A 14,777-nucleotide genomic window follows, 5' to 3' on the forward strand; every position below is an offset into this window, starting at 1 on the left:
AGCATGGAAATGCCATCGCCTGGGGGAAGGTGACCCTGACAGAAAACCCCTGGTCCTCCAGGTTGGGGGTTGTGCAACGGGCTAACAACCCGTTCACGTAAAACAAGCAATTGTTACAGAAACCGTCAACAGATCGTCAACCACTAACCCAGATCTGGGGAAAAGCAGGGCCCCATTCAGGAGGCTGATGACGCGCTGCAACCAAACCCGTCAGGAAGCCGCAGGGCTGACAACCCTCCTTCACCCGAGGAAAACCATAATGGAGGTTCCAAAGCTGCTCTCACAGAAGAAATCTATCCTAATCGGAACATGGAATGTGAGATCGCTTTGGGAGACAGCTAGGTGCGCACAGGCAGTGAAGGAAATGAACCGATACCACCTCATACTCCTGGGCATGTGCGAAGCAAGGTGGAATACTTTTGGTGAGACCAAACTGCAGACGGGAGAAACTCTGCTCTATTCTGGCAAAGAAAAAGAGGAAGACCCGCATGAGGCTGGTGTGGCCCTGATGTTGTCCAAAGAAACAGCCAGAAGTTTGATAGAATGGGAACCAGTGTCCGACCGTATCATCACAGCCAGGTTCGAGTCCGGATTCCAGAAGGTATCCATTATCCTGTGCTACGCCCCAACTAACAACGCAGAGGAAGAAGAAAAAGATCTCTTCTACACCCAGCTTCAAGCAGTAGTTGGAAAGGTACCTAAGCAAGATATGTTGATCGTCATGGGAGATCTGAATGCCAAAGTAGGCAGCGATAACACTGGCAGGGAGAGAGAGATGGGCCAGAATGGTTTGGGGAATATGAATGAAAATGGAGAACTCCTTACCGACTTCTGTGCCTTCAACGAACTGACCATTGGAGGTACCCTCTTTCCCCACCGACACTGCCACAAGATAACCGGGGTCTTGCCTGACCATCAAACAGAGAACCAGATTGATCACGTCATAGTCTACCAGCACTGGAGAAGTTCATTGCAAGATGTGAGAGCCAAAAGAGGAGCAAATATTGGATCTGACCACCATTTGGTTGTTGCAAAGCTGAAGATGAAGCTGTCAGCCAAGAAGAAGCAACAGAACACGCGAATAAAGTTTGATAGAAAACCACAGACGGAAGAGAACAAGAAAGATTTCCACATCGCCTTGCAAAACTACTTTGGGGCTCTTCAAATAGAGGAACAAGATGAGAGAACAACGGAACACGCCTGGATTACCTTCAATCAGGCCACTGTAGGAGCCTGCGAAGAAGTACTGGGAAGACCACCAATCAACAGTAAACCTTGGATCAGGGATGAGACATGGCAGAAGGTGGAGGAGAGGAAAAAGCTCAAACAGGAGTTGAATCAGGCCAGAACCCGGCAACAGAAACAAATCACCGCAAACAGGTACAGCGTGATGGCCAAGGAGGTGAAGAAACAGCTCAGAAAGGACAAGAGGTCATACTTCAATGAAATAGCAGAGCAAGCAGAAACAGCGGCCAGTAAAGGGGACCTCAATGCACTCTACACGACAACTAAACTTTTGAGAGGAAAGAAAAGTAATTTCAACAGACCTGTTTGAGACAAGACAGGCCATCTGCTCACTTCGGTTGAAGATCAGCTGGCGAGATGGAAGGAACACTTCCAGGAAGTATTGAATAGACCACCACCACAGAACCCACCTGACCTGGAGCCTGGAGACCCACTCCACATCAATATAGGTGAAATCACCAAGCAAGAAATTCGAAAAGCCCTGAAAAGCCTGAAGAACGGCAAGGCTGCTGGAGAAGACAACATTCCTGCAGAAGCATTGAAAGAGGGTGGAGAGGTTATGGTGGGCCATTTGCATATACTGCTGAATTTGATATGGAGAACAGCAGAGATCCCATCAGATTAGAAGAAGGGCCTCCTTGTGAAGCTGCCAAAATCTGGAGATCTTTCACTGTGTGGCAAGTGGAGGGGGGATCACCTTGTTTTCCATTCCTAGCAAAGTTCTCACCAGGGTCATCTTGAAGCGGATGAAAGGCGCCATTGACCAGAGACTTAGAGATGAGCAGGCAGGGTTCAGGAAAGAGAGATCATGCATTGACCAGACAGCTACACTTAGAGTCATTGTGGAGCAGACAATAGAATGGCAAACTCCACTATATGTGTGTTTTATTGATTTTGAGAAGGCATTTGACAGCCTGGACAGAAAGTCAATGTGGAGCATCTTACGACACTATGGTGTACCGGAAAAGATGGTGAATATCATCAAGCAGCTTTATGATGGCTTCTCATGCAGGGTCATCCACAATGGGAGACTGTCCGAAGTGTTCCTGGTCACTACTGGAGTCAGACAGGGATGCCTGCTGTCGCCTCTACTTTTTCTTGTGGTACTCGACTGGGCTACAAGAACAGCCTATGCTGGCTCAGAGAGAGGCATCCAGTGGACATTAACAGGGAAATTGGAAGACCTGGCATTTTCAGATGATCTCGCTCTTCTCTCACACCGGCTTCAAGATATGCAGAAGAAAGTAGATTCCTTGGGAGAGACCTCACAGCGAGTAGGCCTTAAGATCAGTCAGAAGACCAAAGTTCTACGCATTAATAACAAACAAGAGGAGCCATTACGGATTGAAGGACAAATAGTTGAAGATGTAGAAAAATTCACCTGCCTTGGAAGCAAAATCAGTAAATCAAGAGGTACAGATGAGGACATCAGAGCAAGGATCAGAAAAGCCCAACATGCCTTCACAACCCTGCGACCTGTTTGGAGATCTACGGCCATCTCTGTTGTTACGTACCCCGTAACTGGGTCACTTACCAGCAAAGATAGAGAGGTCCGTTGAAGTCTGATGGTACTATTTTTTTAACAGTATTTATTGATAAAAATACACAAAAATAATATCAATGCAAACATACATATAATATACGTCGTCAATACTAAATCTAAAAGCGCGGGTATAATAATAATCAATAAGAAATAGCGCTATCGTTGTCTAGGGGATAATGTATTGTCCGATGGAAATATAAAAGTCACTTTAGTTCATTCAAGCTGCAGCTTTTTGGTTGGAGAGAAAGATCGAGGTTTAACTTGCCCATTCCTTTTATGATGTCAATCCTTCAAGAGTCGTTGGGGGCTGATTTCCCCGTTGTTGTTAGCTAAAGCCGTGCTTCCGTGGTAAAGGCCCACCAATTCCGAGGCAAATGGAAAAGGACACACGTGGGCTTTTCCACCGGCTTTCGCTATTACGCTGTTACAGGATTTCTAGCGTTTCTTCTGGTGCGTCTGAAGGGGCTGTTCCCACAGACCCTCTTTTATCCTGACTCACAGGGTCTCAGATGTCAATCAGGTTGGGATGATGCAATCCCTCCACCAACCCCCCTCGGTTCATTGCCTGGGGGGCTTCGATGAATCGTACAGTATTCAATACACAATTCCGTCTCCAAAAGACAATGACCTGTTTCGTGGCTTTGTATCTCGGAGGCCCAGGACACATTCCAAACATTGAGGAATCTGCGTGTCTCTCTCTCAATTCCTGGGTCTCCTGACTCGAAGCAATAGCGATCCTGCAATTCTCAAAAAGGAGGGGGCCACAGGCGTAACACTGTCAAAACTAAGCTCCGTATATTCAGCTCCAATGTGAAAGCCATCCTGCTATATGGATCCGAAACATGGAGAATCACTAACACCAGCTGCAACAAGATCCAGACCTTTCTCAACAAATGCCTCCGGCAGATCCTCCGCCTCAAGTGGTACGACAGAATGTCAAACCTAGACCTATGGAAGAGAGCAAACCAAGAGCCCATTGTATTCCAGATAAGGAGGAGGAAGTGGAGATGGGTCGGCCACACCTTGAGGAAGAGCCAGTCGAATGTCACTCGACAATCACTCGAATGGAATCCACAAGGGAAGAGAAGAAGAGGTCGCCCAAAGCAAACCTGGAGGCGTAGGCTTTTGGATGAACTGAAAGCCGCCGGCCAAACTTGGGAGACCGCAAAAACATCTGCTAGAGATCGCGGGAAGTGGAGGACTTTTGTTGAGGTCCTATGCTCCACAAGGAACGAAAAGGGTTAAAGAGAAGTTAAAGAGACCATAACTGCTGGTACAGTACATAGTAAAACGAGACAATGTACATAAAGGACCATGGTGCTACATGAAACAGTACAAAAACTACACTGAAACTATGTAAAACAACACCAAGACTACACTAGACTACAGACCTACACAGGACTCCATAAAGTGCACAAAACAGTGCTGGCAGTACAATAAAGACAATAGGCATAGTAGAGGGCAGTAGGTTGGTGTAAGTCTAGGCTCTGGGTATTGAGGAGTCTGATGGCTTGGGGGAAGAAACTGTTACATAGTCTGGTTGTGAGAGCCCGGATGCTTCGGTGCCTTTTCCCAGATGGCAGGAGGGAGAAGAGTTTGTATGAGGTGTGCGTGGGGTCCTTCATAATGCTGTTTGCTTTGTGGATACTGCATGTGGTGTAAATGTCCGTGATGGCGGGAAGAGAGACCCCGATGATCTTCTCAGCTGACCTCACTATCCGCTGCGGGGTCTTGCGATCCAAGATGGTGCAATTTCCGAACCAGGCAGTGATGCAGCTGCTCAGGACGCTCTCAATACAACCCCTGTAGAATGTGATGAGGATGGGGGTGGGAGATGGGCTTTCCTCAGCCTTCACAGAAAGTAACGAGACACTGCTGGGCTTTCTTTGCTATGGAGCTGGTGTTGAGGGACCAGGTGAGATTCTCCGCCAGGTGAACACCAAGAAATTTGGTGCTCTTAACTATCTCTACCGAGGAGCCATCGATGTTCAGCGGGGAGTGGTCGCTCTGTGCCCTCCCGAAGACAACAACCATCTCTTTTGTTTTGTTCACATTCAGAGACAGGTTGTTGGCTCTGCACCAGTCCATTAGCCGCTGCACCTCCTCTCTGTAAGCTGACTCATCGTTCTTGCTGATGAGACCCACCACGGTCGTGTCATCGGCGAACTTGATGATGTGGTTCGAGCTGTGTGTTGCAGCACAGTCGTGGGCAGCAGAGTGAACAGCAGTGGACTGAGCACACAACCCTAGGGAGCCCCCCGTGCTCAGTGTGATGGTGTTGGAGATGCTGCTCCCGATCCGGACTGACTGAGGTCTCCCAGTCAGGAAATCTAGGATCCAGTTGCAGAGGGAGGTGTTCAGGCCCAGTAGGCTCAACTTTCCAATCAGTTGCTGAGGGATGATTGTGTTGAATGCTGAGCTGAAGTCTATGAACAGCATTTGAATGTATGTGTCTTTTTTGTCCAGGTGGGTTAGGGCCAGGTAGAGGGTGGTGGTGATGGCATCGTCTGTTGAACGGTCGGGAAGATAAGCGAACTGCAGGGGGTCCAGTGAGGGGGCAGCAGGGTCTTGATATGCCTCATGATGAGCCTCTCGAAACACTTCATGATGATGGATGTGAGTGCAACATCATGAGGTAGTCATTGAGACAGGACACTGAAGACATCTTCGGCACGGGGACGATGGTGGTGGCCTTGACGAAGCACGTTGGAACAACAGCGTTGTTTAGGGAGATGTTGGAGATGTCAGTGAGAACATCTGCCAGCTGGTCTGCACATCCTCTGAGTATTCTGCCAGGAATATTGTCCGGCAGCCTTCCGTGGGTTGACCCTGCACAGGGTTCTTCTCACATCGGCCACGGTGAGACACAGCACCTGGTCATTTAGAGGAGGGGTGGACTTCCTCGCCATCACGTCATTTTTCACCTCAAAACGAGCGTAGAAGTTGTTCAGCGCATCTGGGAGGGTGGCATCATCCGCACGGTCAGGTGATGCTGTCCTGTAGTTGGTGACGTCTTGAATGTCCTTCCTCAAATAAATAAGCAGGAAATATTGAGAACACGAGATGAGCCCTTGAAAATGAGTCAGTATGCACTGGGATCATTTCAGTGATGGGGCAAGTGAAGCTGAGTGAAGTTACCCCCTCTGGTTCAAGAGCCTGATGGTTGAGGGGTAATAACTGTCCCTGAACCTGGTGGTGAGAGTCCTGAGGCTCCTGCACCTTCTTCCTGATGGCAGCAGCAAGAAGAGGGCCTGACCTGGGTGCTGGGGGTCCTTGAAGATGGATGGTGCTTTCCTGTGACTACACTCTGTGTGGATGTGCTGAATGGTGGGGAGGGTTTTACCCCTGATGGACTGGGCCGTCCGTATCCATTACTTTCTGTATGATTTTCCATCCAAGCCCATTGGTGTTTCCATACTAGGCTGTGACACAGTCTGACAATATACTCTCCACCACACATCACCGTGTGGTGCTCCTGTGCTGATGGAGATTGTGGAGATGTTGCCAATTCGAACTGACTGGAGTGTGCAAGTGAGGAAATCGAGGGTTCAATTGCACAAGGAGGTATCGAGGCCAAGGTCTTGAAACTTATTCATTAGTTTTGAGGGGATGACGGGACTGGATGCCAAACTGTAGTCGATGAAGAGCACCCTGATGAATGCATTTTACTGTTGTCTTCTGTCAGCTTGAACCAGTCTGGCCACTTTCCTCCGACCTCTCTCATTAACAAGGTGTTTTCAATCACAGAACTGCCACTCACTGGATTTTTATTTTGTTTCGTTTTTCACACCGTTCTCTGTAAACTCTGGAGACCGTTGTGTATGAATTTCCCAAGAGATCAGCAGTTTCTGAGATACTCCAACCACCCTGTCTGGCACCAACAATTATTAGGAAGGCAGCGTTCATCTTCAAGTACCCCCACCACCCAGGACGTGTCTCTTCACACTGTTACCATTGGGAAGGAGGTACAGAAACATGAAGGCGCACACTCAGCAATTCAGGAACAGCTTCTTCCCCTTTGCCATCTGATTTCTAAATGGACATTAAACCCATGAACACTACCTCACCACCTTTTTTATTTCTGTCTTTTTGCCCTACTTATTTTAACTACTTAATAGGCATAGACATACTTAAGGTAACTCAGATTTTTCTCTGTATTTATTTATCATTGTACTGCTGCCACGAAGTTAACAAATTTCACAACGTATGCTGGTGATACTAAACCTGATTCTGATTCTGAAGTCACTTGGATCACGTTTCTTCCCCATTCTGGTGTTTGGTCTGAACCTCGTGACAAGTCAGCATGTTTTGTGCATTGTGTTGCTGCCACATGATTGTCTGATTAGATATTTGCAATTAACAACAGGAGTAGAATTGTTCCTAATAAGGTGGCCTCCGTATGTATAATATTTATTGTGATATGATATACAGTTCTGATTGCTACACTCTCAGAAGGATATGATAGAACAGGAGATTCACCGGGAGATTGTCTGGATTGGAGGACTTGAGTTGTCGGGACGGTCTGGTTCAGTTGGACTTGCTTACCTGGTGCAGAACAGGTTGAGCTGTGATAGATTTGTGGGCGATTATGAGCGTCCTTAGGCAAAATCCTTTTCTCTTGATAAGGAAATCCAAAACCAAAGGTTATAGGTATAAGGTGAGACAAAGGAGTTGTAAAGGAAACCAGAAGGGTCGATTTTTTTTAGAGTGGTTGATTTCTCAAATACATTGCCAGAGGAGGTGGTGGAATCAAATACAGTTCTTTCAGTAATGTACAAAAGTCTTAGGTATTATTGTCCAAAAGTATATAGCTAGGGTGCCTTACACTTTGGCACAGTGCTGTATTTGTCAGCATGGAGTGGAGAGCGTGCTTGCAAATCAGGCGGGAGCAACGGATGTTGGGAATGGTGAGGGTGGAGTGCCGCAGGAGGTGGTAGAGAAGGAATTCCAGGGGTGCGGGGTGTCATGGATAACAAGGTCAGTTGATTCCAACCAGTTGGTTTATTGATTATTACAGAATGTCTCTGTTCCCACTCCCTCTCCCTTTTCCCAACCATGATTCCCCTCTCCCTGCCCCCTTCCCACTCTCAATCCACAATGGAGACCCATATCAGAATCAGGTTTGTCATCACTCATATATGTCATGAAATTGTTTTTTTTGTGTCAGTGGTATTGCACAATACATAAAATTACTACTGTACTGTACAAAAGTCTCAAGCACCCTAGCTATATATATGTGCCTATGATTCTTCCACTGGACATTTAGAAGGCATTTAGTTGGAAATGAGTAGAAGGAATCAGTCCGAGCAACACACACAAAATGCTGGAGGAACTCAGCAGGACAGGCAGCATCCATGGAAAAAAGTACAGCTGACGTTTCGACAGAACTGGAGAAAAGAAAAGCTGAGGAGTAGATTTGAAAGGTGGGGGGGGGGGGAGGTGATAGGTGAAGCCTGACGAGGGAGGGGTGAAGTGAGGAGCTGGGAAGTTGATTGGTGAAAGAGACAGAACGTCATGGAAGAAGGAAACCGGGGGGAAGGAGCACGAGAGGGAGGGGATGAGTGGTCAGGGAGATGGGGTGAGAGAGGGGAAAGGGGATGGGGAATGGAGAAGGGGGCATTACCGGAAGCTTGAGGAATCAGTGTTCATGCCATCAGGTTGGAGGCTAACAAATCATTGTGTCTATCTGAATGTGGGCAAGTGCGGTTAGCGTTGTAGAATTCTGATGTTTGTAATCCAAGGTTCTTTTGGAAGTCAGGATGGAGACAGGAAACTTATTGCTTCACAATTGTTTTATTAAGTGTTAAAAGAGCGATGAATATTGGAAAGCAGGTAGTGTTAGAGGTCAGTAGTAGATGGGGGAGAGGAAGTAAAAGATGAGACCACAGCTTGGACAGTTCTTTATACCATAGACAAGAAACATTCCCATCAAGAGTCAACCAATCAGATTGAAATCTTGCAACACCAGAGAACCGTGAAGATCTTTCCCAAATATAAAGAATTGCAACCACTAACGGACTTACTAAACAACTGCAGTTACGTGTATATTAGTTATACTAAATACAAGCAGATAATTGTCAAAAAGTTCTGATATGGCAGAGAGAGGGGGGAGGGAGGGAGTGGGGGGGGAGAGAGAGAGAGAGAGAGAGAGAGAGAGAGAGAGTGAGAATGAGAAGTGGGTCAATAATTCACTGACTTCAATGAGAACTGTTGCAGAATTTAAAGGAAAGGGGAAAAGGGGAAACAGGGCGGTTAACTAAAACTGTCAAACTGAAAGTTGAATACCCAAACCGCAGCTGAAGTCAATCCGGACATGGACAGAGACAAGCAGGAAGCATGACTCTGTTTTTGCAGAACTCACAGCAAGACTACAACAAAAGGAAGGGATCGTAGATCATCTCAGTGGTATGGAGGGGAATGGTTGGCATGTGGTAGAGGTCAGCACAGTAGTGTAGAGGTTAGCACAGCACCGGTGATCACCAGTCGAGGGTTCAATTCCCACCTCAGTCTGTCAGGGGTTTGTACATTTCCCCAGTGCCCACATGGTGCCCTGGTTTTCTCCCGTCTTCCTAAAGATGTCCGTGTCTGTTAGGGTTAGTAAACTGTCGGCATGCTACATTGGCTCCGGAGTATGGTGACACTCGTGGGCTGCCCCCTCAGACTGTGTCGGTCGTTGTCGCAACACGACGCATTTCAATGTTTCGATGTACGTGTGCCAAATGAAGCTTATCTTTAATTTTTAAAAGTCACATTTTTGTGACTGGAAGCCATAGAGCTCGGTTCCAGTCCCTTGCCTTTTGTGACACGTGATGTTGGTGGTGGGATGAAGCAGATTGCCGGCGGTTGTAGGCAGTGAGGAGAGAAGTTTCAGGTTTCAGGATGGTGCGGATGAAATGGATAGTAACAAAAGGAATTTAACGTGAAGGGGTTTGAGGTAAAACACGGCAGGGGAAGACACAACACATCAGAGAATGGTGAGACGGATGGAACCAAAGAGCGTGCATGAGTGAACATCATAAAGTGGACGGACAAATGTGGTTAAGAACGCATAATGGAACAGAGGATCAGGGGTTATACCAAAACCACGTTAACAAGTTCTCAACCACAGCGAGGTCACTGCATATTGTTCCAGTAACTTTGAGGACAAAATCTTAACACACACACACACGCACGCACGCACGCACGCACGCACGCACGCACGCACGCACGCACGCACGCACGCACGCACGCACGCACACACACACACACACACACACACACACACACACACACACACACACACACACACACACACACACCATCTATGGAAAAGAGTACAGTTGATGTTTCTGGCTGAGACCCAACTCAGGACTGCAAAATCTTAGGTTGCTTTCTTGGAGCAGAGAAGGCTAAAGAGAGATGTAACTATAAACTTATGTGGAGCCCAGTTAGAGAAGGAGAAGACTAGAAGGATCTGTCATTCTGGTAAATTTTCCCCCACTCCCTTCCCTCTTCTTCATTTTCCCACTCCGACTCACCTCTTCTTCTCCTCACCTGCCTATCACCTCCCCCTGGTGCTCCCCTCCTTCCCTTTCAGCCGTGGTTCACTGGCCTATCAGATTCCTTCTTCTTCAGGCTTTCACCTTTCCCACCTATCATCTCCCAGCTTCTTAGTTCATCACCCCTCCCCCATCCACTTAGTTTCACCTATCATCTGCCAGCTTGTACTCCTTCCCCTCCCCCACCTCCTTATTATGGCATCTTCCTCCTTCGTTCCCAGTCCAAAGATGTTGACCGGTGAGTAGGTTAACTGGTCATTGTGAATTGTCCCGTGACTAGAATAGGGTTAAATTGGGGATTGCTGGGCTGTGCAGCTCAAAGGGCCGGAAGGGCCAATTCCAATAAATAAATTTCAATAAATAAATAAGTGGTTTGCCATTGCCTTCTTCTGGGCAGTGTCTTTACAAGACGGGTGACCCCAGCCATTATCAATACTCTTCAGAGATTGTCTGCCTGGCATCAGTGGTCACATAACCAGGACTTGTGATATGCACCAGCTACTCATACGACCATCCACCGCCTGCTCCCGTGGATGTCTTCACATGACCCTGACTGGGGGCTAAGCAGGTGCTCCACCTTGCCCAAGGGTGACCTGCAGGCTGGCGGAGGGAAGGAGCGCCTTACCCCACCTTTGGTAGAGACGTATCTCCACCCTGCCACCTCACTATATACAAAGTAAAAAAAATCTAAAGTTTGGGACAAGGACTAACCATTTTGCCCCTCAAGCATTTCATAAGATCATGATTGATTCACTTGCAACTGAAACTAAGCATTTTTTTTCTGCCCCTGATAATCTTCCATCCTCTTTGCTTATCAAGTCAATAGACAACTCCTTCGAAGAACATCGTATCTGTCTCTAGTCATCGCACCACAACTTATCAAGAAGCTCTCTGTGTCAGCCTCAATAACATTCTGAGACTATACTTCCACCGCAGTTTATTCAATATTCATAACTCTCGGAGAGAAAAAAATTCACCAGGTCCCATCCTCCAGTGCGATGGTGGAGTACATGGATGCAGCAGTCCCTCTGGGTCCAAACAAAGGTGCAGTTGTTCTTCCTTTACGCCTTTCCCACGCTCACAAGACACAGCTGTTTACCAAGAACATCGAGTACTCCAGGTCTACACCACTAGTGAGTTGCTGGACAGCGATGGAGCTGAACTTGTTGGGCACCGTGTTGTAGCCTGTTTCTGCCACCCAGGGAGGAAGGCATCAGAGGACCGTGTAGGCAGTGCGTGATCCAACGCATCGCCTCCGTGCTTGTCTTGGAGTTGTTGCTCTGATCACAAGACCCTGTTGGATATCGGCAATGTGGAATGCCACGAGTCCGATTCACTGGTTCATTTACAAGACCGGTGGCCAGGGGGAGCTGCGTTGCCTCTGTTGGTTGCGCGGACCAGGGCCCCAAGCTGCGGGGTCACCTGTTGCGGCCATCGAGGAAGGAGGCACCGGAATCGGCTGTGTGCCTCTGGGTTCCATGTCAGGCTGGAGGCTGGCCCCTTACATCGGTGCTGCTCTCCAGTGTTCGCTCGGTGGGAGACAAGCTGGATTACCTTTGTCTGCTGGTGCATTGCACGATATGAGGAACTGCTGTGGCTGTCCTTGCTTCAGGACAACATCTATCAGTCTACAGACCATGACACTCAGGGACTTGGGCTAGATTATTTTTTAAAATCTGTTTTGTAACTGTATGTTTTTCTGCTTTCAGAACTATATGTGCTATAAGTGCTGTGTGCGGTGTGTGACCGTTGGCTCTGTGTTTTGCACTTTGGCCCCAGAGGAACACTGTTTCATTGAGCTGTATCCCTGTGCATTGTCAAATGACATTTAATCTTCAGCTTGAACTTGACCTTAAATGGCTAGCACCTTATTTTTTGAAAAGTCATGCATTGTTCTAGATTTTTCCACAAGAACATCAATATTGACAATTTCAGGGGCCCTGCACAGGAACCCATTTCAGTAACTCCTCACAGACAACCTGATGTCTATCAACCAAGATGACCCAGAAGGGCCTGCAGTGCCCTGGTGCACTATCAATATCGTTTGATTTCCCAATCGATAAGTACCAAAACTGGTTTGATAAAAATAACCTGAAATACAGACTGACAACCCACAAAGTCCGACAGAAACATCATTAGATACAGAGCGGCTGACAGCTATGAAAAGGCAACCCAGCAAACAGCAGATGCTGTGGCATGTGTGGGTTATTCAACTCAAAACCAATCACCCAAGAAGGAGGGTATGCTTAAGCCTGTCTACATTCATAGTTCAGTGGTGGAGAGAGTCAGCAGCTTTAAATTCCTGGATGTTAACATATCAATTACCTGACCCGGTCACAGTGGATATATATTATCATAAGGAAGGACACCAACATCTTTCTTATATTAAGGAGGTTTGTCATGTCACTAAACACTCAAAGAAACTTCTACTGATACACTGCCGAAGGTATCTTGACTGATTCCCATTACAGTCTGTTGCAGCAATTCAAATGCACAGGGGCATGAGAAGCTGGAGAGAGGATTGGATATAAACCGATGCTTCTCTGCCACATTCTTTCTCCACCAAGGCACTGCCTCAAGGAGGCAACATCTATCGCCAAAAATCTTCACCATCCCGGCCATGCTTGGACATGTTAACTTAGTTTTGAGCACAAGACGATGGAGAACAAGGAACTCAGAAATGAGAAACGTTAAAACTGCTATTTCAAACTGATTTGGAAACACTACCACAAACCACAGGAAAATCTGCATGCAGATGCTGGAAATTTGAGCAACACACCCAAAATGTGGGAAGAGCTCAAGAGGCCAGGCAGCATCTGTGGAAAAGGTACAGTCGACGTTTTGGGCAGAGACCCTTCGGCAGGACTGGAGAGAAAAAGATGAGTAGATTTAAAAGGTGGGGGGAGGGGAGAGAGAAAAACACAAATTGATTTTAGTGAAACCTAGAGGGGGAGGGATGAAGTAAAGAGCTGGGAAGTTGATTGGTGAAAGAGATACAGGGCTGGAGAAGGGGGAGTCTGATAGGAGAGGACAGAAGGCCATGCAAGAAAGAAAAGGGGGAGGAGTACCAGAGGGAAGTGAAGGGCAGGCAAGGAGATAAAGTGAGAGAGGGAAAAGGGGATGGGGAATGGAGAAGGAGGTGGGGGGAGGGGGGTGGCAGGCATTTCCAGAAGTTTGGGAAATCGATGTTCGTGTCATCAGGTCAGAAGCTATCCAGACGGAATACAAGGTGCTGTTCCTCCAACTTGAGTATGGCCTTATTGCAACAGTAGAGGAGGCCATGGATGATCATATCGGAATGCGAATGGCCACTGGGAGATCACGCTTGACAGACAGAGCGTAGACGCTCAGCAAAGTGGTCTCACTGATATACAAGAGGTCACACCAGACACGGTACATGAACCCAACAGACTCGGTGGTTCCTCCAGCATTTTGTGTGTGTTGCTCAGAATTGCTATTTCTTTATTTGGTATTGTTGAGGAAGGAGTTATAATTTTGGAGCCTTCTCATTGGCTTTTATTTCTCTTGTGGCTAGGAGGGCGATTTTGCTTAAATGGAAGAAGTTGCCCCCCCCCCCCCCCCACACACATACTCAGTGGTTATGTAATGTTATAACCATATAACCATATAACAATTACAGCACGGAAACAGGCCATCTCAGCCCTTCTAGTCCGTGCCGAATGCTTACTCTCACTTAGTCCCACCTACCTGCACTCAGCCCAGAACCCTCCATTCCTTTCCTGTCCATATACCTATCCAGTTTTTTTTTAATGACAAAATCGAACCTGCCTCTACCACTTCCACTGGAAGCTCGTTCCACACAGCTACCACTCTCTGAGTAAAGGAGTTCCCCCTCATGTTACTCCTAAACTTTTGCCTCTTACTCTCAACTGATATCCCCTTGCTTGAATCTCCCCTACTCTCAAAGGAAAATGCCTATCCCCTCATAATTTTAAATACCTCTATCAAGTACCCCCTCAACCTTCTACGTTCCAAAGAATAAAGACCTAACTTTTTCAACCTTTCTCAGTAACTCAGGTGCTGAAACCCAGGTAAAATTCTAGTAAATCTCCTCTGTATTCTCTCTATTTTGTTGACATCTTTCCTATAATTCGGTGACCAGAACTGTACACAATACTCCAAATTTGGCCTCACCAATGCCTTGTACAATTTTAACATTACATCCCAACTCCTATACTCAATGCTCTGATTTATAAAGGCCAGCATACCAAAAGCTTTCTTCACCACCCTATCCACATGAGATTCCACCTTCAGGGAACTATGCACCATTATTCCTAGATCACTCTGTTCTACTGCATTCCTCAATGCCCTACCATTGATACCCCACTTTGTCTGCACAAGCAGCAGCAAAGGCATCAGCCACCCTTCCACCCCCATCTGCGCCAGCAGAAGCTCCCACCACCCACCATGCAAGCAGAACTAGGAGCACC

General features: G+C 47.2%; 1 pseudogene; it reads left to right on the plus strand.

Moving 5' to 3' along the window:
• The first annotated feature begins 259 nt into the window (after positions 1-259).
• LOC140718547 (uncharacterized) lies at positions 260-11,910 on the plus strand (annotated as a pseudogene).
• Positions 11,911-14,777: the final 2,867 nt, after the last annotated feature.

This window comes from Hemitrygon akajei, chromosome 29 (genome assembly GCF_048418815.1).
Source record: "Hemitrygon akajei chromosome 29, sHemAka1.3, whole genome shotgun sequence".
Lineage (NCBI taxonomy): Eukaryota > Metazoa > Chordata > Chondrichthyes > Myliobatiformes > Dasyatidae > Hemitrygon > Hemitrygon akajei.